We start from the raw sequence: 22,080 nt of genomic DNA, 5'->3' as shown, positions 1-22,080 counted from the left end.
TGGACTGAGGACATTTTTACATTGCAGAGGGTCTTCACAATGAGAAGGGTGTTTAAAGAGCAATTTCGGGGTTAAGACAAGGTTTTAGTTAGGGTTAGGGTAAAGTTTAGGGTGAGGCAGTTAGTTGTGATGCTTAGGGTTAGTGTAAGGCAGTACATGTGATGAATTCAAAATTGAAACAGAGTAGATTAGCATGGCCTAAGCAACAGTTGGGGGCTAGGGAATGCATGTGAGCCATATAAAAATATTTTTGTGCGTGTAAATGTGCGTACACATCTGTCAAGATCTGGGCTTTATACACTGAGCATATTGGTGTATGTGTTTCATGGTAATTGTTTGGTGATGTGCATGTTTTACTGTTGTTACATTATGTTGCTCTATATACATTATGAGTCTCAGTATGGGTCATTTCATATGATTGTCGATACTGCTTCCCCATCCCAACAAATATGTCATGAAATGAAATCCTTTGCCTTACCAAATGACCAAAAGCATGATTAGCCTGCTTACAAGTGTAAAATGTTTTCCTCTACAGATGGGACATACACTATTAGTAGTAGTGCTGAGCTCTAAAGAGATTCAATGCGGGCCCTGAAGAAAGAGCCTTAACTGAGATGAGCACCTACAGGGTCTTTGGACTGACAGCATTGACATGTACGGGACGGAAAAAGAAACAACACGTTGCCTGCATAGCAATTGAGCACCTTATTAATGCAATATAGTGTTAATGGGTGGGCAGCCGGCGAGGGATCATGATGTCATCACTGTATTTGTCGTAATGTCGTGTATTTTGAGTGTCAGCTTTACAAATATTTATTCTTTTCTTGAAAAATCTAAATCATTTCATCTTAATTTTTTAACTTTAGCTCAAAAGCCAAACTTGTGAACAGCAGCTGTTTATTTCTGGTATGTCAGAGAATCATGGTTGTCGTCATGGAGGCTGATTTGTTCTACACGAGGTGGATGACAGTGACTTGGCCATTTTCTCTTTTAAAGTAAAAGCCAGTGTTGGTCCTGGTACACCAGCGTGGTGTCCCCAGAACTTGCTAACCTTTGCCTTTCTCAGTTTAAACATCCTAATAAGTAGAGGCAGCCTGCTGCCTCCCCACATGCATCACACACATCAACCCTTAGCTTTCCACATTCTGAACACCCAGCTAGATGTAACATCAAACACACACACGTAAACACAAACACACACAGTTCCTTGTTGGAAATTAGTGTGTGGACAGCAGGCTAATAATCAATAGACAGGCCCACTGGAGAGCCACCACTGGGGCTCATTAAAGCTACATGTGGCCACACTGTCACACACGCACACATACATCCCCAGAGAGACTTGATAATCAAACACTGCACCGACGCACACGTTCCTCCCACAGCAACCTGAGGACAGCGAGGAGACGGGGAGAAGGCCAAGGTATTTACCAATCTGCATTTCTGGATAAAAACAGCAGGAGAAAGTAAATACTGTCAACGCTTCGCTCCTGATTAAAGTTCACTCAGTGGGTACAAAAGTCTTATTACAGACCCAGGCTGTAATATATCTATGAATTTTATACACTAATATAAAGGTCACATGTACAATAGGGGAAAAGATAAGTTGGAAAAGAGATCGTGGAGAAACTGCAATATTTTTAGCTATAGACTCTCTATATATACAGTGGATGTCATACATACAGCAGGTGTTGACATATGAGTTTATGACTAGTTATATTAAGAAGCATTAGCTGGAAACACGTCCCTTCCTTTCATTTTTTAACTCCCCCACGTCCTAAGATGTTATATAGGATTTTTAATCACTGGTAGGTTTCCACACAGACACTTCTACTGCTGTCACTCACTGTTTCATTATTACTTGCATGCTATTTCTAGTCAACATAATTTAGGTAACTTTGGTAAGTTTGTGTATATTTAGCCCCAGCTTTTATCTCTCTTGTATTACACACATTTGAGTGACAGCGCCAGCTCTGTGGATACTCCATGTAGCAGGAAATGACACTGTCTTGCTTGATACCATAGTATTTTTGCAGACACTAAAGTGTTTTAGCATCTTTATGAAGGACTAAAATGAAGATGATGATACGGACTACATAAAGTTATTTATAAGAACTAAAAAATCAAAACATATTTAACTTCTTTATTCACCTCTTTGAAGATTCAGGCAGTTTCTTGAGAATTTGGGTGAACGGCTCTAACTCTGTGTTTGCCATGTACTGCTCTACAGGATAAGTCCATTTAATTTAATATTAATTACATAGCTGATGCTGTCGCTGGTGCACAGGTATAATTACTGTTATCAAACAGGACTCTGTGCCTGGTAGTTCTGTAAATAGCAGGAAGGAAAGTTTCTGTAAGAAACTTTTTAGCAACTTTGAATTTGGTCCAATCTGAAATGAATAAGTCCAAATGGGCTTCAAACTGGTTTTAAAACAAATCAGTGGGTGATTACTATTTTTGCAAATATTTAAACAGTATATTGTCCTTGATTTGAATGGGCTAACTTACAACTTGCTGATAATCCATAAGAATCTCATGTATGTTATCTGCTTTTGAGTTAGGCTTATATTCTAATGTAGCTTAGCATTAAGACTGGAAGCAGGGAGAAACAGCTAGCCTGTCTGTGTCCAAAATAACTCGATTACCATGTCAGATTTTCTTTCTCGTAATCTTGCTGATCTTCTGAGAACTCAACTTTTTCTATTCTAATTATGAGAATCACAATGATTTTCTTGAAAACATCCCAATACAAACCACAGCTCATCTGCACTATGGTGTAGTCTATCTGTAAGTCACCAGTCATCCTGTCCTCTGAGATGTGTTTTGGGGACTCCCTCTTGGATTTGAAAAGGGGTTCCTGTTAAAGTATATCCACCTGTTTGATTTCCTGCTGTTGCAGCTCTGCAACCATCCATCCTGCTTTGTCTCCTTTTTGTCTTTCTGCTGCTGTCCCTCTGCTTAGTGTTGTCTTTCCATTTACTGTAGCACTCTTCTTGTCTCCTAATTGTTCCTTACGATGTCTCCACTTCTATGCTTGAACAAATAAGATTACTCATTGTCTGTGTCTGAGTCTGGATTGTTGTGCCTGTCAACACTATGACTACATCAGAAAAACAGAAACAGACATAAGCCTTGTAAAAAGCATGATACACATTAGGTTTGGTTTTCTCAAGGCTGCATCCACTATCCACTACTACAGCTGCTATCATTAGGTCTCACTTCCTGTCTTGCATAATTGTTGTCCCTATTGTGTAAACCTCAGGGCTGAAAAAGATGAGTGGTTACAACAAGCCTACCTATAGAGTTGTCAAGAAACTCTGTCCACACTTAACAGGGACCTTGGTGGATGTGTTCTTTCTGTAGTCTACTAACGAAGAGCTTGTCCTCCATCTCTGCATAGGCCTGGAAATATTTCTTCTAATATCCACACATCTGCTAAAAGTAGTTGTTCTCTCACTCTGGCTTTTTGAGACAGCATGTAAATATTAGGACTGAATTTGCCAGTGATGTTCTGTATACTTTGGATCAGGCAGTATCTGTGTCTGCTGGTTCTAATCTGTTTCCTCAAGACCTTTCTTTTACTGCTTTCCTCCCACAGAAAATCGATCTTTGACGCTGTAGTTTCTGCGCCATTATCTCCTAAAACTTCATCAGCTTGGAGACCTCTGGTTTCCAGTCACACACATAGCTTCTCTCTGGAAATATTTTGACAAGATTCCTGACACAGAACATCCTATGCAAAGCCACCAGCTGTAGACTCAACTTAAATTCACCAGCCTTACTCAGCGCTAGTTCTGTCCCTGAATGGGGCACCACCCACCACCAAAAATTCAGAGATGCTGTTTAAGTGCAGTCTCTCAATCATCAGGGTCATGGTTATCTCAAAGGTGCTTCTCATTTCATAGACGACTTTGTGAAAGCTGTTTGCCTTTGTATTATTTCTGAAAACTACCCTACACTTTTAGTGAGGAGCAAATGTCAGTGAATTGTCAGATTCAGATTCACTATGGATCTCTGGCACATGAAAATAAGCTCAATGAGATTCTGATTTCACAAAAACTATTGTAACTAGATGCAAACATACAAACCTCAAATTTTGTTTTGTTTGAATTTCTCTTGAGTTTGGGAACTTTAAAACGGAGAACGACCAACTCTCTGGAACTAAAGATACATTTATAATAATAAAATAAAGCAAAAATAATATATATAATACAAACTAAGCTATAAATCACATAAATAAATACACGTTTTATCTTTACTCCAACTTCACTTACTAGCTTAGTCACATGCCTGCATTCTTAAATACATTTAAATACAATAGTAATGTTGTGAAGAACTGTGAGATGTGATTACAGACTCAGACAAACACAGAAGCATAAAATTACACATTTGTTAAGGTTAGTGGAGTGTTGTCACCATGGCTACAATAGCTTAATAACTAGTTCAGAAACTATGTTGACTGTCTTTTCCTTGGTTTGCTGATAGTTTGTGGCTCTTAACCTCTTAGGACCTGGCGTACACGTGCATGTACGTCATATTTTGGGTTCTTCTGCGTTCTAGCTGGTCGCACCTGTTACACAGCCTTTCACAAATAGGTGTGTAAGCAAAAAAAGGGAATTGCTAGTTTTTAATGCAAAATGTTTTGAATGTGTTGTGATTTGTTGTTTTAGGCATATGATGTCTTCCTGAAACTGTGAAAAGATGATGCTTAGTTTTTATACTATATCAGGTTCCAATAAGCCCAAATAGCAAAGAGAAATAAAAAATGCATATCAAATTAGAGCTCGAGTCTTGAGATGTTAAACATCAACAAAACACTGAACATCATCATTATTTACCTTCCAAATTGTGCATTTAAGGGTGTGTCCATAGATGTTTATATTTTATTCATTTAAGCTGTGTTTATTGTTTGTTCCCCCTCTTTTTCTCACTCACTGTACTTAATTACCTGCCTCAGTGCAGTGTATCCTGTCAAAAGTGAACCTCTACCTGTCACCCTCCTCCCTCCTGCCTCCACACACACACACACACACACACACACACACACACACACACACACACACACACACAAACACACACACACACACACACACCCACACACACACAGTGTTTTTCTATAGGGTTCCCTCATCTTAATCACTTAACCATGACGCCTAATTCCAACCTAAACCTAATCCTAAAGTTCCCCCTAAATTCAAATCTCAAACAGAAGTTGTGAGGCCTCCTCAAAAGCGTTGTCACAACGCCAAAATGACCTGACAACTATGGTTTCAAACTTAAATTTGTCCACACAGCCATAGAACTGCATATACACACAAACAGAGACACACACACCAAAGATCCCTATTTAAGCAGGACTGGGGATTAGCGTTGCCCTTTGTGGATCTGACATTCACCAATTGGACTTAATTAGCAGTGCTGAGCCTGACGCTGACCTTTTGTCAAGCGAGCTGTCATTGAAAACCTTTCTGTTGACTTGAATGGGGAATGCTATTTGTTAACGTAATCAGAGACCACACGGCTCAGGCTGGTGCATATAGCCAAGCATTGTCTTCTCACCGTCTGCACAAAGGCTTAATGGAAAGATGAAATCAAGGATCAAAATATAAAACCCATCGTGGCTTTTTTTTTTTTTATTTAAAACTGAAAGTCAGTCAGTTGGTGTCATTCACTTTTCTTACAACAGCCCTAAAAAATCTCATCCATTTTCCCCTTCGTTATCTTACACTTAAAGAGATCATTCTGGTAATATTCAATATTGTTCCTCCTATTAACAAGTCCCATATAGAGTAAATACCAGATATGTATTGACTCTACTAACAAGTATTATATGAATTTAAAGTCTGATATATCTTATCCCTCTGTGCCCAGGAGCTCTGTTGTTTACTAGAAATGATTAAAAACAAATCAATGAGCCACTGTCTTGTACTGAATGACATATTCCTTCAGTACTGTGATCACACCCTACACAACATTAAGACCGCCTTCCTAACCCCGTGCAGGTTCTCCTTGAACTGCTCTGACTTGTTGAGGCATGGACTCCACAAGGCCTCTGAAGGTGTTGATACCTGGCACTAAGTCATCATCATCATAACCTTTAAGTCCTGCTAGTTGTAAGGTGAAGCCTCCATGGATCTGACTTGTTTTACATCGGATGCTTGAATGGATTACGATCTGGGGTGTTAGGAAGCCAAGGCAAAACTTTGAATTTCAAGAATCAAATTTCAAAATCAAAGCCATTCCTGAGAAAATCGTAGCAGGGTGAATCATCCCCCTGAAGGAGTGTACCCCATGTTTGTATTTAGATGGTGTGTGTCAAAGTAACATCTACATGATTACCCAACAGCTTATTGGATAGTGGAAGCCGTGGTTTAGCCACTGTTTGATTCTACCTGGTCACCTGCCTGATTGTTTGTTGGCCAGTTCGTCTTATTTCCATATTTCAATTAAATCTGCTTCTGCTTCTGAACAAACTAACAAAGGCTGGCACAAAATATTAGCTATTCTCAAAATAGCTATGAGCAGTGACCTGCAGAAAGACTTAAGGTGACCCTGGCTGTTCTATCATCAAAGCACTCTGTGAGCAGGGAAACATCCCATTTCTATTTGGGCTACATGTGTCTCTCTCTTGCTCACTATCTCACACAAATGCATGCACAAAGCAAAGAGATATTCTCATAAAGCCACAGTGTATACTCTCCAACAACAAAGAAAGAAATGTTGACTCAATGTTCTTTCCACTTAAATGCAATCCCTCCCCTCCCTCTCGAGCTGCAGCTCCTATTAGCATTGAATTATTTTGCTTGTGTGGACAATTGCTAAACGCATCAGCCTGGCCTCCTCCACAGAATCAATTTTGAATGCTTACCAGCTGGAATTTTTCAATTTACACGCCCCTGAAAAACAATCACTAATCGCTGCAGCATTGTTCAGGCCGCTTGTTGGCCACTGTGTTTGTTGCGAATTTTAGTTGTAGGTTGGCATAACATTGGACTGTACTGACATGGATAAGCACATGTTAGTGGTTATGTACTCTGTGGTTGTGTGTGTGTGCAAATCTGCAGTGGAGGTGGATTAATTGGGTTGAGAGCAATGTTTTCTGGATAACGTCCTGCATATGCCAGGGAAATGGCACTGTTTATGAGAGCTTGTGTATTGCTAATATCCGGTCTGAATTTAATTTGGTCTCTAATAATGAAGGCCATTGTGGCAGTGCACTGGAAGATATAGAGACGAATACTGCTGTGTCTTTGCTTTGGACCAGCAGACTGAAGGTAATAACATGTTATCAGCTGCAGCTGAAAGCAGGGATGCTTGTGGATGGGACTGGAGGTAATGTCAGGATCCAAACATGAGCTGTTAGGGCTCAACTGACGCACAAACGTGGAGAGTCATCCTGATTAGTTAAATTGACGCTGCAGAAAAGAATGTGTATGTAAGGGTAATTCTGAATTGCTGATTGCAGTAATACAAACCGAATGAATTGATTTCATACGTTTCTGATTGACTATTGTCACTATGCTGTTACTTACAATGCTAGAATAATCTGCAAATACACATTTGTTTTTCTTTATCGTTTACAAACGTTGAATTGGAAAAACTACTCAATTTTGGAAACACATCATGGATGTCCAGAGGAACACAGGGTGGCATTTCAATTATTCAAAGATGACAAAAGCTTTAGAAACCTTTTAGCTATCTTACACAATGTTTTTTTTCTCATGTCCACCACCTTTAAAGTAACTTTCCTAAATCATCACTTGATTTAAGTCATCACACACAATTAGTTAAATGGAGCTCACCTGACTGCAGTTTGTAGTATATATACACCTCCATCCAATTACTTATCAATATTCAGAAAATACACCATAAAGACAAACGCCGTAAAAAGGCATAAGTCAGGGGATGGATGCCCATGGCAGTCTGGAGACTGGTGAGGCCGACCGCCAACTCACCCATGGCTCCTCTCATGGTGTTACAAGCTTTTGTGGTTGAGGTGGCAGAGACTGTGCATACAGCAGCTTTTAGCCAGGTCACAGGGGCAGACTGGGACTGAAAAACAGCCCTCAACAGCCCTTTATGGGTTTTTGTGTCCCATATGTCCCCATACATAAAACAAACTACCCAATATCACAGATACTGTAAAACTAACACAACTGAAAGTGCAAATGCAGCATTTTCTAGTGAGATCCTGCTATTGCCGAAGAGATTTATACTGTAAAGCATATCTGTAACCAGTATATAAAGTCCACAGAGCCACAAGCAGCCACTGAAGTGGTAATCAGGAATGTCCTGGGCGATTGACATGAAACCTTTACGGCTTCTGTTTCAAATGACACATTTTTTTCATGAATGCAACAAAAAAGGTTATACTTCAACACAAATGATTGAAAGTCAGCCTGCTATGCTCACAAACCTGTACAAGAGACACTAGATCCTTCTACACAGTAACGCCAGCGTATTGGTGGGAAAGTGTCCTTTGTCTATTTTCACAGCATTTTAAAAAACTGCTGTAAAGATGCTCCAGTGTCCATTTTACACAGGTAACTGCCACGTGGGGCGTGACGTTTAAGGTGCATCTGATATGAATCGCCATATAACAGTAACATTTACAAATGTTTGATAAGTCTGCTTGAGCTCAAATCATGCTTTTCTTTTTTGGGGGGGGAGAGCAATAATATTGGTGTTGGGGCCTGTTCCTTTTGATTCGGTTACAAAGTGTTTATTCAATTATGCATTTTGGTTTAAGGAGTCCATTTGGTTGCTGCAGGTTTGTTTTTTGGGGGGTTGGTTGCCTTTCTGTTGCTATATCTTGTGGTCGGGGATTGGGCCTTGGCACAGACATGGACCTGATGTATTTTGTGTTGTGTTGTAGAGTCAGGGAGTTGGCTAACAATTTCTAACAATGTCTCCCTCTCTAGCCTTAAAGATGTTTACATGGTATCACAGTTGCTGATGTTTGAGGGTGGACATGCTGAAAGAACATATGGTGTAATGCCAAAAGAGTGCCAGTTTTTAGTGATGACCCTTTGCCTTTACAGACATTTCTCTCTGCAGTGGGTGGGATTGGGTCGTGAGTGAAATTCAGCTCACCTGGTCTGGCTGCAGTAAAGTCAGCCAGTCCGGCTCTCCCTTGAACCTTGATGATTTTTTTTGTGGTTTGATTTGTCTTTTTGTTTTTCTATAAAGTTACATAAAATAAACACCTTTTTTTTGTTGTTATTAATTTGTGGTCTCCTCTCCTCTTTTCAGTTTTTCTCAGCCAGTTTGTGACATTTGTTTTTAACATTTCTTTTGTTTTGACCAAGATGCCACTGGTCAGCTTAAAGCTTATTCTCTATTAGAGTGATTTAAAATGGCAGATACTCTCTAAAATAGACTGACGATACCAAGCACTGATTTTAGCCCTATGACACTGTCCTCAGCATTCAGATGTTGATTGATATTAAGGAATTTAAAGCTCATAGAAGTGCAGTGTTGCCAGGAAATGGTCATGTCCTGGGCTGTCACGGCATTTGGTGGTTTCATTTCCTGCAAATACTTCTTTAGGCTATGACCCAATGCCTTGGGAGAAAATGGACTAAATCAGGTTAAGCTCTCTCTCATACTCAGTGTAAACCTACAAGCCTTAAGACAAAGAAGTCTTTTTGCGTGTAAATCGCTGTCATCTGCATACGTTTCAAGATGAACCTTTAGACATGAATTACACACTTTAATTTTTAAAACTACTAAATTAAATGTCCCCAAAGGAGAACTGATTCTCCTGAACTGATTCTAGCACTATTTTTATGTTAATATTTGAACGTTATGCCACAATTTCTTTTTCTAGTGAATTATGAGCCAATACTTTTGTGACTGACTAAATCCCATCTGTAAGTATGGTCTCAGTCATCCCTCCTTTATCTGTGTTATTTATTCAACAAAATAAATGAATTGCTGTGGCAATGCTGACCATAATTCAAGTTGTCACACTAATGCATTATACAGCTGCCTAAGAGAGAATTAGACAAATGTGCAAAGTTTTATCAAATCGCTCTTATGTGCCAGTTAAAAATGTATATATTCAAGAAGTTCTTGCATAACATTCAATATAGTTTCAGTTAATAATTTCATTACAGATTCATTGCACCTCTTCTAATAAATACTCACAGTGATGCCTCTGAGCATGTGATCTTTTTTGTCAACTCTTGCCATTTCTAGTCTGGTTCTTGTAGAATTCATCAGGCCCGACACCATCATTCTGTGGATTGATTGATCTCTCGGTTCTACTCACACTGCTGTAATGTTGTTAAGGAGGCATTATAACCAATCAGGTGGCCATTTCCCATCCATCCCATTCAGTCAGAGGATCTGTCTTGTTAATGTTACAAGGCAGCCAGTTTAACTAGAAGAAATCCCCCAGACTATGAGATATGGCACGAGCGCACACACCTAAAACAAATTAAATAAAACTTAAATCGTCAGTGATTTATTTTCTGCAATTTTAAGTGCTTTGCAGGTTCTGCTGTAAGAAGGCCATTCCAGCCATGAGTGTGAGCAATGACTGGATGCACGTTAATAAAATAAAATGTAAATATATTCTTATTGGGCTTCTGACCTTATGCCACAAAAACGGAGGCAAAATATTTAAACATTTCCAAGTATGTAAAGTATTGTAATGAGTGATGTATGAGATGTATAGTTTAGCCAATATCTCACGACTGACAACATCAGATTTGGACTTAAGGCGTAAATTCTTAAAAAAATAAGTTTTCTTCTAGAGTTCATTCTTCCAGACAATATCACAGTAGGATTCAACTCTCCATTGTAAGTCAGGATAGTACTGTGGTTAATGAACAGTCTGATAACGCTCTCTGCATATACAGCTGGCATTTCTCCCCTGCATTGTGATCAGATCTCATTTCTCCTGAGCTCTATGCAGAGCAGGTGAGTTTGTGGAAATGTGGCATTATCAACAAAAACAAACATGGCAGGTGCGGTTTCACCAGGCGAGGTACTGTACAGGCAGAATGTACTTCTCCTTTCAGGCGTAAAGTGTGGCATTTCAATCACAGGGGGTGTAGAGTGTTGAGCAGCTCTGCAGCTGCATGGAAGCATCTATATATGGATGAGACTGAGTAAATCATCGAGCCTGGAACCTCCGGGAACTTTTATTGTCTTGTGAGTATGGTACATAACCATAAATTATTAACAGTATGAACTAATGCCACACTTATAATGGCACATTACACTTTTAAACCAAAAATAAATCACAAAGCAGCCATGACACTGCACTGGGTCACAAGTTCCTTACATGTGTGCCACTTCTTGTTGATTATTATTGATTATTATTATTGATTGGAATAAAAAGATAACGTCGTTCTAAACCTCCAATCGCAAACTTTTTAGATTAGTGTGACACAGAGGAACCTGTGTACAGAGTGGACAGGCCAGAAAGTACCTTTGAACATTCACACGACAGCTTAATATGTATAACCTTAAGCCACACATGTCCCTAGTGGCACAGGAACAGTCCACCAGTGATTTTAGTGGAACGTGTAAAGTTCCCATCCTGTCCATTTCAGAAGCTTCCTTCTCTTAGTTATTCTTTTATTCATGTCAGATATGCAGATTTACAAACTGCCAGTAAACCAGAATCTAAAACATTCAGAGGAAGAAGATCTGAAAAATAAGGTGTCTCAGATTAATTACAATACAACATATATTATACATATGAAATAAATATGTACAGAACAGTCTGTCTGTACATAATAATGTCTATTAGAACTAGAATTAGAAAGTCCAGTGGAACAAATAATGGACATCCAATAGACCTATAGTGGTAATTGGAGAGCAAGTTGCATATTTCACGTCACAACATGAATGATGACGTGTCAGTTACTAACAGACAATTTAGTCTATTGAATAAAATTAAGTGTTAGATCAACTAGAATATCTGAAGTTGATCTAGACTCACTAGTTGAGAAGCTCAAACTATTACTGCACATCTTGTAGCTTTTTAGTTTCCCTGTGATTATACTGATGCAATATATTTGTGTCAGTAAAAGTTATTAACACTACATCGTTTCACATGCACATTAACAGGTTTTCAGTTGAACTAACCATGTGCTAAAAGCACCATGAAAAAGATCTGCAGGTAACAACACCAGTGACATTAAAGCTGACACTGACCTGTCTGCATACGTTTTTCAGTGCCACTCGAAGTTGGATGTGGTTAATCTGTTGTGTTTCATCTTTTTTTACAAGTTTCACCATTTAAATGACAATTATTCTATTACGCCCAGTGGTTTTTACATTTCTGTGATAGAAGGCTGCAACACCTAAAATATGTGTTTGGACATCAGACACACGTAACTTGCTGATGCACACTGGAACGTGTTAAAAGATTATTTTAACGATTATTAAAGATTATTGATTGTCTTAGAAAGAATCCTTTATTGTTCCTGAGTCACAGTCTGCATCACATCATGTCTCCATTATAGATTTCTAAGTCTATTTAAGTGGGACAGACGCACGCTCAGTTTCTGCATCAGCTCACCTTATCATACGTAGATGTCAGCATATTTTTAATGAACACTGAACACGTTCTGTTCACCAGTATCAAGCACCAATCACGCTGCTTGGTGCAGGTGTACAGTAGGTTCCTGAAGCCTTCTCATTTTTAATTTATTATTTAATGAATTCAGATACGTTTAGAATCAGGTTTTTGTGTTTGTAGCTAATTTTTCTTCAAAGGTTGCCTTTTATTTAGCTTCACTTTCCTTTTCATAGTGAAATATAGGTTGTCAACGTATAATCTCTGCCATCATTTCCACTAATGAAATTACCCCTGGTCTGTATAGGTCACTGTCCAATCACATATGTTACCTGTCATACACAGAAACAAGCCTGACAATGAATACATTTCAGCGTGAGGCTCCGTCACAGCGAGGATGTTTGCTTTAACTGTGAGACCCTGAGCTGACTCCAGCTCCTGGACTCCAGTTCTCGCAGTTTGAAATAAATGTTCTTAGAGTTTTGAGATGCCATAACACAGCAATGTCGCTCGGATGAATAACAAAATCCTCCTCCACCCCCACCTCCTCTAACCCAGACGATTTGAGAAGCTGAGTCCCTGTTTTGTTACACCCACCCAACCCATATCAAGGACCTGTCAAAAAATTAGTTCCACCTCGATTCACTCACCCCCTTCGTCTTCCTCCCACCCCGCCTCCTTCCCCTGCTCTGTGCGATAGCCGATTGCTCATGGATAAACACTGCTAATGTGTGCCAGCAAGTAATGAGGGGCTGATCGGGCTCCCCCACACCACCAAGAAGTAGCAGGGAGAGACAGAGAAGGTGATAGGAAAAAAAAAGAAGAAGGGAACTGTGAAAGGGGGTGGGGGACAAGAACCTTGACAGTTAATTATCTGGAGAATATGGCAATCAGAGCAGCAATGAGTGTTTCTGTGCGTCTCTCAGTTATTTGGTCCTTTGGGACGTGTTGTCGAATTCATTCAGCAGACAAGCTGAATGCTGAAGGCCTCTCCGCTCCTCTCTGCTCAGCTGTATCCACTGCCAAACTATTCTTCGTTCTTTGATTATTCACCTTGACGGAGATTTGTCTCCTGTTGCTCAGAGTCACACTGTCACAAAAACAAGTTTCTTTTTTTTTTTAATTTACCACTACACACATGTAAAGGTTGTAAAGGTTTGTTAAGACTGTATTGAAGTTCATATGAGGGTCAAAACTACTTCCCTACACATATTTATGTGGTTGGAATTTCATTTGAAGACTTTAGGGTGCATGTGCTGTGCTAATGTTATAAATGCCAGGCCCATAGAGGGGCACTAAAATAAGTTTTGGGGATGTGATTTGAGGTGTATTATCGAGTGTTTTGTTAAACAATTCCCCAGCGGCTGGAACGTTCGTTAAAATCCAGCGAGCAACAGGGTGGCTGTGGTTCACGAGGTAGAGCGGATTGTCCACTAATCACAGGGTAGGCGCTTTTATCCCTGGCTCTCTGGAGTGGTGTGAGAGCGCAGCTCGCTGAACATGCTCGCTCTCATTCACGTGCGGGGTGAACACGGGCGGCACATGCAAATACGCTGCTATTTATGTCACACAGATATTCGTGTGACATAAACACATACAGAAATCATGCACTGAAGGCGGCCTGGATTGATAATTAGGCCTTTTTTTTTATTTTTTTATTCAGTTTTAAAAGTGCCTGCTGCTTGCTGCAGGCCTGGCTGCCTCTCCTAAGGATCGCCCCCGGACACACTCCTTCATTTGCTTTTTGGTTTCCAGCCAACACAGACACACACACACACACACACACAGCCATACAAATGTTGCCCTGTCTTCTAATGGCTGACCCCTGACACGCCAAACAGTCCTAGAGCTGAGGTTCATTTTAGGGAAGGCATACAGGACCTACGGCAACTGGCAGAGGTCAATCTTCTTGGTCAATATATGGACAGTTTGGACACAAATAAGCACAAAACAATCCCCAGCTGTCCACCCACTCTCTGAAGCACATCTGCCTGCCGGCTGTAAATACCGATGGTCACAGCATACGTCTCCTCTGGCTGCACTGACAGGAAAAAGGGTGAGGGTTGATTTGTGTGATTGTGCGAAAGCGATTTCAAGCAAGAACTTCTGGTGAAATGTTCTATCCAGTCAACGTCTTTCATGAATGACTGGGGTGCTGGGTTTGAAAGAGACATGCAGTTGGTTATCCATCCTACATGTTTAAACAGAGTTTTCCACTGCTGAGTGGTGCACGCTGTAAGGTGAACACATTATTCTCAAGTTGATTTCAGTGTGTAAATTTCAGATATGTGATGAACTACTTTTGGTCAAGGTAAGACAGAGTTAGATGAAACTTTAATGAGAGAGTACCTGCAGCCAGCGGGGGTTTCTCTATCACAGCATCAAAAATACCTGCTTCCTCAACCATACCATTTGTATGAATGGGTAACAAATAAACATGTTAATACAGTACAGAACTGTTCTCTCTGTGATCATGGAACCAAACAGAACTCATTCATTCTCTGAATTAAAGTTTAATTTCTTCCCGGTTTACTGATCTCTCTAGGCTGAAAAAGCGGTTTTTAGGTTACAGTATATAGGAAAAATGGGGAAAAATCGCTTTTTTACAGCCCAGCATTTAGCTGACATACAGCATAATACTGGATTCAGCTCCCCTCAGCTTTCAGCTGCTAAATACATCAAGCAAATAATGTATTGCCCAGTGACCAGGGTGTAAACAGTACTTGATATTCATTATTTTGCTTGTAACAGTAATGGAACAGTATGAAACATTACAGTGTCAACATGATAGGCATGTTTTTGTTTTTTCTTTTTTTAACATTTATTTAATTTTTCAAGCATGATCCATCATAAACATGCGTGATTAAAAAGTAATACACCTAGCAGTTTTGGCATTGCTTTTCATTTGCATAACTCCTTTATTATAAGAAGACATTTAAATCCCCACCTCTAAGGTACAAGAAGGTAACTGAGATCAGTTTATTCAGCAGCACGTACACTAAAATCATCAGTTGGCTGCTGTGCTGCTGTATTACATTATAAAGAGTTACAAGCCCAAGAATAGAGAGAAAAGACAGCTTCAACACTTCATCCTTTAACCCATGACATGGAAGCGTGTGCACATGTTTACTATTTGTAAAGATTTCCTTCCACATAACCCCTCACTTATATGAATATTATCAGTGTTTTTGCATATTTAAAATATGCTATTCTGAACTAGCCAACACAGCTGCTGTGTTAGTATATGCACAATGAAACTACTGCACATTAACACACAACACACTACACTAAAGCTACGCCTAAATAGTGCTACTAGCGATTGTACTACATACACAAAAAAAACAATATGTTCCATAGTGAAACTGCCAGGAAATGATTTGAAAATACTTATACTTATATCAAAGGGTTGTTGTTCAGGCTGCCAGACAAACCTCTGCCTTCACCCGACACCGTCCATGTCACTCTTGCTTTGCGACTGTCTTCACAGGCTTTATATATGGTAACCTCATCCCATTGACCTCCTGAACCACAAGCAGCATCAGACGCCCAGGTGGAGGTTCTAGTTATGCAAAGCTCTGAGAATCAGGGCCAGAGGTCACCGATTGACAACCCACACTGGAGCCTCTCTGCCTCGACTTGGAGGCTGCTGCTTGTTAGTGTAGAATCCAGGCTCCTTAGTATTACAGGATGGACCACTGTTACTCATTAAGGGCCGTCTACAGAGGCTCCAGTGTGGCGCTGATGCAGGGGTGCAGACGAGCTAATGCTAACGCGCTTATTTGATGTGATTGTTTGATTTAGCATTGTATGGTGAAAATGTTACACATTAAATATTCATAAGTCCCTTAAATGTAATATATTGTAATGAAAATACAATTACATTATACCAGAACCTAATTTCCCTTTGTGTGCTGCATTTTGAAAATCCCTCATTTTTATCTTGACACTTAATTTTCACAACAAAAAATAGTTTTTGTGCTTGTGAATAGAAAGATTTTCATTGTCATGGATTCTGAGGAGTAAAGAGTTTGTTTCATTACACAGTTTTATTATAATTGTTTTTATTAGAAAGGTGTGTTTTTAGCTGTTGATTGGGTGTCTGATCTTTTTCACGTTACTTACTTCAGGTTGACAGTCGGACACACATTCGCCTTGATAAACGAGCGCGTGAAGATTAGAGCAAGTCAAGTAGCCGTTGGTGACTGAACCCACTCAATTGACATCCAGTGTGTTGTTTTCCAAAGTTCCAGTCCCAAACTGTCTGAGGTCCTAAGGTGCTCACCATTAAAAAAGTTTCACCATCACCAGCTCATTAAAACAGCTTCCTCGCAATTCATGGTGCTGCCCACACACCTAAGTATTACCATGTAATATTATCATTGGAGATGTTGACATGAGGAGGTGTTGGAAATATCGATGCACTGCTGTTTGTTTCAGCTCGATGTCCTTTGTTGAGTTTCCAGACAGCTTGTGACAGGTCAGAACTAAATCAACTCAAAGTGGTGACCTTTGTTTTAATATATACATATATGTTAGCTGAAGTATTAAATGCCATCCTGCTGGGGTTGCAGAGTACTACTTAAGGTTTGATACCTTTCTGTTACCCTCGGGGTGTTTGGGCATACATATAATATGTTTCATTATTTATAGGTTTAAATGACGTGCAGCACCTCACACACAGTTAATAAATCAGGTTCAGTGAGCTTTTCGAGTCCTTTTTTTAAACACAAAATATTTTTTTAACAAGATATTTTTAAAGAAGACGTGCCCTGTTTTTCTTTCTAGTCACTTTCAGTGTAACAAACTCGGGTTGTTGAACACAGCTTTCAGTCTTCGTCCGTCCTGCCATTGTAAACTGCTTCATGGGATTTAATAGGCTGCTAATAGTTTATGGATTTTTTCCTTTTTTTTTTTCTGCGTCTGCTACAGTTGTGGCGTACGCGTTTCTGTGCAGATGGCCTTGTGGCGCTTCAAACCCAATTCACTGCCTTTTGTAAAGCCGGCTGCTTTGAAAAGACGAAACCTTCCTGCTGAAGAAAAAAGCTGCCCACAGCCTCATCGCACCCCAGTGACTGCGTACCTCTCTCTCTCTCTCTCTCTCTCTCTGCAGCTCTGTCTCTATTTTATCAATGCAGCTGGCGTCTCAGTCCAATCTGATTTTTAGGCATTAATTTTGGACAAACACTGCTGCCAAAACATCTCAATACAGACAAGTGGAAAATGTGTGTGTGTGTGTGTGTGTGTGTGTGTGTGTGAATATTTGAAAGCTCAATAGTGGTATTTTTCTTTTGAAGTTCATAGTGAACATTTTGTATTTGTATTTCTAATGCGGCCAATTTACTGCCCCCAATGAACAAAGATGCAGGTCCCCCCCCCTTATGGTTTTATATTATAAACAGCTCTGGAAACCCATTATGAGACACCACAATTCTCCTTTTAGAGCAATTTGTTTGGGCGTTCCAGCTCCTTCAAAGCAGATTATTTTCTATTTACTTTTATATTGCTTCTCATATTTTGCTTACGTGTCTTTTAAATGAAGAAAAATTGCAAACTATATAGAAAAAGAAAACACACACACATACACACACACACACACACACACACACACACACAGACACACACACACATATAGATTCTGCAAATCTTTTCATGAAGGTGGGTTCAGGAAAGAACCTAAATTATCCTGGGGGATGGATGACATGACCTAACAAAAGGCCATTTTTTAATAATAATAATAAAAAAAAAACATTTCTAATGATGCTGCTACGCAGTCCCAGCACACCGACTCCATCTCCCTCACAACGTGCTCCATCTTTTCTTATTCCCCACACAGGCTCACACTGATCAGCGACGTACAGTTAAACCTAGTGCCTTTGTCTCCCCTCCATCATTTTGTATTCCTCTTGCTGTTTTACCTCTAAAAGCACCAGCTGTGGCTGAACAATGAGACAGCAGCAGCGGAGGCAGCCCGACACGCCTCTGGCCTCCACTAGGGGGCAGTGCAGTGCCACGAAACACGGCCTGTCCTCCAAGTCTTTGTCTGCTTTATCTTGGAAGGAACCATCTCCATCCAAGATAAAACCATGTATGATTATTTTACCCCCGCCACCCCCCCTCACCCCATACACACACACACGCACGCACACACACACACACAGTCCCCCTCAAAGAAGGCAACAATCACTGTGGAATCCTTGAGAGATTTTAATTTCCTTTGACTCTGGAGATTCATGCATGTCAAAGGCAGTAGCAGAAATGTAAATGCAATAGCTGTGTTGCTCCACTGAAATGATTTTTTATTTTCTTTTTGTCTACTCGTGGTCGACCTCCCTCGAATATGAAAAAGGGAATCACAATCAATAGAATCACATAGAATCGTTATCACGCGCAAATGGGTCTCATCGATTGCATCCCCTTAATTTTTCTGGAGACACCGACAGACGTTACCTGTGTGCGCCGTGGAGCTTTTCTGGCTTTCTGGCGTTTCAGTGCAGCTAATGTAAAGAAGGGGAATAAAAAAAAAATAAAAAATAAGACAGAACATGAAAGCTTGTTTGATGTTTATGTGCAGTTCGTGTCCCTCGCTGCTTTGAAACGAATGGCCCAATGTCACAGATCCTGCTTTTCTATGTGTGTGTGTGTGTGTGTGTGTGTGTGAGAGAGACAGAGAGATCTGGACACCTACAGGGAATCTTCTACTACCTGACCATTATCTGCAGTTAAAAACAGGCTCTCTCTTTCTCTCTCTGCTCAAATAATTTTAAGCCTTACTAATTGAAAATGTCAGCTTGAAAAGTCAAGGCCTGTTGCAGCGAGTTAAGAGACCAGTTGGCATTAAGAAGACCTTAAATCAGCCCCGAGGAAATTGGTTTAATTTTGCCTCTTCCTTTCATTCTTCTGTGTTTTTTTTTTTTTTCTTTCCCACCCCTCTCCATCTTTTTGCATTCTTGTCTCAGGGAAATTCTACAGGCGGCAGCGTCCTCCCTCGGAGCTTGAGACTGATATATGGGCATGGCTTGCTCATTCATTTAAAAAGGTTTGGTCACTGTCTGGTCTGCACGGGATGTGAGGGTTCTCTTCCTGTGAATATTCATACGCTTTTTTCTCTTTCATACCAGATAAAAGAAAGTAAATGATTGCACTGTGGGGGTTCGAGGATTTCCCTGGATCGTCTGCAGACACAGGTTTAATCCTGAAGTGAGGAGCTACAAGATTTCAGTCCAGTCAGGAGACAAAAGTGAAATTCGCATTGATAGTAGAGCATGAAAGCGGAAAAGTTGTAGCAATATGAGCACTGGTTGTGGCTTTGGTTTTACATATCAGCTCTGAAGACGTCTCTCTCTGAGAATTTTGTATGAGACACTGGACAAATTGAAAATCCAGTCTTCCCAGGACTGACCTTTGATCAACCACTATGATCCCATGAACCCTCCTTCACAGACTAAATGAAGGAAAACTGGAACGGGGGGGGGGGGTTATGGAATTTTCTGACTCATTACACCTTATTACCTTTCTCTTCCAGAGGAATAAAATCTAAGCTTTGCTCTACACACACACACAAACCCAGACACCGTGTGTGTGTGGAGGTTTTTGTCGACTGCGAGTGCTGATCACAGCCGATGATGTGTGGTGTGTCAATGCATATGATTTCCTGTGCACCTCTCTGCCCCAACGCTGGTCCACCCACCATCTCTCTCTCTCACACACACACACACACACACACACACACACAACATGTTTTACCACAAAGAACGTTTTAGTGAGTGTCGGTGGAGGAGCTGGCTGAAGGCCGTGAAGCGCTCAGCACATCAATTAATCCACCATTACTAGGTGCCAGCGTCTCTCTCTCTCTCTGTGTGTGTGTGTGTGTGTGTGTGTGTGTGTGTGTGACAGAGAGAAAGAAGAGAATGTGTGTGTGAAGCGCAAATCTAATTATTCCCTGGCTTTCCTCATAGCAGGTACAGAGTCCATTAGAAAGGCTGCTGGTGGCTGAAGGTTTTCATTGCTGCAATACCTCTTTTTCTCCCTCTCCCTGTTTCTTTACATCTCTCTCTCTCTCTCCTGGTTCCTCTCTCTCTCTCTCGCTCTCTCTCTCTCGTCCGTCCCTGCATCCTGCCTCACCCCACCTTTCTCTCTCCATCTTTCTCCTCCTCCTCCTCCTTCGTCCATCCTCCCACCCCCCTATTCCATCTCTACCTCTGTATCCCTTTCTCTCCTCTCTATCACTCTCTCGCAGATGCCACATCACACCACACACTCTCCCTTTCTCTTCCTCTCTCTCTCTCTCTCTCTCTCTCTCTCTCTACCTCTCTTGTCCGTCTGCTGTCTGCTCTCTCATTCGCTTCACAGGCTCGTCGCCGGCTGTCAGTTCATTTGCCGCGGCAGAGCAACAACTGGCTTCTTTGAGCGCTGGGAGCCGAGAGGGGAAGGCGAGAGAGAGAGAGAGAGGCAAGAGGAGTGGAAGAAGAAAAAAAAAAAGAAAAGTGGAGGAGGACGAGGAGAAAGCGAAGAGGGGGGAAAAAGAGGAGGAGGAGATCTTTTGTTAAGCATCCATCCCTTCTCTCATCCGCCTCTGGCAGCATCAGCACCACTTGCCTCCTCTGCTGCTGCTGCCGCCGCCGCTGCTGCTGCTTCTCCCGCTGCTGGATCCCCCCCGTCTCCTGCCGGGATCTGCCTCCTCCTTCTCTTCAGGGAGCTCTTCCTGGAACTGGGAGGGGGGAGGGAGATCACCACCTCCCAGCTTGCCGCGGACCCTCGGAAAGGCATCGGAGGAAGGGAAGGAAGGGGAGGGAATTTCAGAAGAGGTGCATCAGGAGAGCGGAGGAGAGGCAACACCCTGGGTTACAGGAGAGCAGAGGGGAGAAGAGGAAAAAGAGGGTAAGAGGCCAAGCACAGCACACAGAGTGGACCTGTTGTCGCAGCTTCCCCTTTCTGTTTCTGTTTTTCCACTCTTTTCTCTTCTGCTGGACATGTTCTGAAAATATTTTTGACATTATCAGTTCTGTCTCTGACTGGAGGAGATTTTTATTTCTATTTTCCTCTGTTTTAGTTTTCCTCCCATAACCTGCAGTATTTGTTTTCTCCTGTGTGTGTGTCCGTTGCCGCGTGTTTCATCCCCATGTGCCCTGTCCACTACGACCGTATACGTAAAACCTGTGAGCAATTAAGGTGGGAGTCTGTGTGTGTGTGTGTGTGTGTGTGTGTGTGTGTGTAAAAGGAGGATTAGTGAAAAGGAGAAGTGGAATTGTAATTCTTCAATATGACAAAACCTGAAACAAGAAAAATAAATTACACCAGACAGGGGCATTTTACTCCCGTCATCATCATCATCATCATCATCATCATCATCATCATCATCATCATCATTTTTACTGCCTCTCTATCCTGACAACATGTGATTCTCTGTGTTTGCTGTGTGCTGAATTTTTAAGTGTGTGTATGTGTGTGTGTGTGTGAAAGTTTGAATGACAGCAAAGGAGAGAGAAGATTCCTGGTGATTTTAGCCGCTGCCCCTGCTCTCAGAGTAATCTGATGAGTCTCCGGGG

This window comes from Anabas testudineus, chromosome 2 (genome assembly GCF_900324465.2).
Source record: "Anabas testudineus chromosome 2, fAnaTes1.2, whole genome shotgun sequence".
Classification (NCBI taxonomy): Eukaryota; Metazoa; Chordata; class Actinopteri; order Anabantiformes; family Anabantidae; genus Anabas; species Anabas testudineus.
Note: the sequence above shows the minus strand (reverse complement) of the source record.